The sequence below is a fragment of the Bison bison genome, unplaced genomic scaffold (genome assembly GCF_000754665.1).
Source record: "Bison bison bison isolate TAMUID 2011002044 unplaced genomic scaffold, Bison_UMD1.0 scf7180017864371, whole genome shotgun sequence".
Classification (NCBI taxonomy): domain Eukaryota; kingdom Metazoa; phylum Chordata; class Mammalia; order Artiodactyla; family Bovidae; genus Bison; species Bison bison.
The window spans coordinates 4,525,770-4,527,953 of NW_011494943.1; positions in this window are offsets into that span (position 1 = coordinate 4,525,770).

Sequence of the window (2,184 nt, forward strand, 5' to 3'; positions counted from 1 at the left end):
CTGAGGACAACCTGCCAAGTGTGGGATGCCTCCTCCACTCCCAGAAAGTGAGCCCTTAAGGAAAAGGCCCCTCCACGTAGGGCTCTCTGACTCTACTGGTCCCTTTTGAAGAAAAGTGAGTGCCTCGATGCTCGCATCTCTAGCGAGCCTGCCCCTAAGTTATCCGGGAAAGTGCTGTGTGTTGCTGCCTTGCGTGCAGATGTGAAGGGGATGCGGCTAAAAAGACAGCCCTCTTCTGCCAACGAAGCTGACAGCTTTGTGAGCTTTAGGGGGACCAGGAGGAAACTAGTTTCTGCAACCACTCCTGCCTTGTCCAGGCTGTCGGCCTTCTCTTACGTTTCCTCCAACCTGGAATTTGGGGGAGCGGCAGGTTCTAGCTCGAGGAATCACTGTGACAGAAACACCTGCACTCGCCCATTATATGTAAACACGTGTTGTCCTAAAGACAGCGTCACTGACACCGTGAGATGTGTCTGGGTCTCAATAATGTAAAGGAGGGGCCACAAAAAGAAAAAAAAAAGAAAGAAAAAACCCAACAAAAACAAAAAGAAAACCCGTTCCTCTCATCTAAGGCAGATCAAATTTCACATTCATTAAAAAAAAAAAACAAAAACGTGGGGGGTGGATTTAAGAGTTTATTTACTCCTTTTACACCAGTGAAAGGGCCTTGGGAGAAAATTGTCGTAAGAGAAGTGGGGGTGGAAAAGAACGAAACTGTTTTCTCAAAACGCCTCATCTGCCTATTGGAAGCTGGGAAAGAGAGGACACAGAGACAGCCCTTGCCTCTCCCTTGAACCCAAACCCCCAGAGGCAATGCGGTCATAATGCTGCCGGCCTCCTCTGCCTGCTTGCAGACAGCCTGCGCACCAAGAAATTAATCTGACATAAACAATGACAAGGCAGGAAGCCCAGTGCATCTCCGGGTTCCCTGTGGCCCCCACTTGATGACGCCCCAGGGCTGTTTAAGCAGGGGGCTCTCGGTCCGCCCACCCTGTGAATTTTTCTGCGATGTCACAGCACTGAGAACCGCCAGCGTTGAGATGTCACTCCAGGATAACCAGAAAGTTGGGGACTGACTTCATGGCTTTGGCCTTCCCAGGGCCCTAGGGTGGAAGGCGCTCTGGCAGCTGCCTGAGCTAGACCAGAGGGCTGGCGACCCAGCTTGATCGTCTGCCCAGGAGCCCGGCTCAGGCCACTCAGCATCAGCATCGCATCGCAAGAAGCCTTGGCCCCTCGAACCTACGGGTTCCAGAAACCAGGGCAGTGCAACGTGCCCCAGGCATCCGGTCCTGCTGAGATAGAAAAGGATTGCGAGAAAGACACAAGATTACTTGTCTTAAATTCTGGCAGTCACCTTTGGAATTGTATAATAATACCATTTCGCTTTTTTTCTAGGTTGGATGGAGACAGCCCCTACCCCTGCCCCATTCATGCAGATCAGAAATAATCTGATGTCCCAGCTACGAGGACATCTCAGAGGCAGCAGCTGGGTAGAGGCCCTGCAGAGTGAGATGCAGTCCTCATTCTAGAGCTCCAGGTCCCCTTGGGAAACTGTTCAAAACTCCTGAGAATCTCAGCTCTTTTCTGTTAGTTCTTTCCCCTGAACTAAAGACACCCTAAACTGAAAAGGGACCCCAGGGGAGGCAGGTGGGACTCTGTGACCTACAGGGAAAACACTCGGCGAGAAGTGAGCGCCCTGACCCCTGCGGAGTCCAGGGCAAAGGAGGCACCGCTGCGTCCAGCGCTGGTTTTATTTGTATTTTTAAATCAGCAAGGCAAAAGCACTTTCAGCTGAAAATGCCCCAGAGATTTTTTTTTTTTTAAGAGGGAAATTATGGAGGGCCAAAGACACACACACACACACACACACACACACACAGTCCTAGGAAGTTCCCCGCGGGCCATCCTAGAGAAGCCCGGAGGGAATCCACACGATGCCCGTCTCCCTGGTACCTTGACTAAAAACAGATATTTTCGAAAAAGGAAGGTTAAAAAAAGACAGCGAGCCAGCACACTCCCTTTGGAAGCAAAGTCCCTCTGGGGCCACGGCCGGGACGTCCCCACTGCCAGCTCTCCCCTCCTCTCCACCTCGGACTCTCAGCCAGTCCCGGACTAGCCAGCTCGCCCAGTCTCTCTTGCCTTGGCTAGATCCCCGCGCCCCCGGGGCGCCGCGCGGGGCTGCAA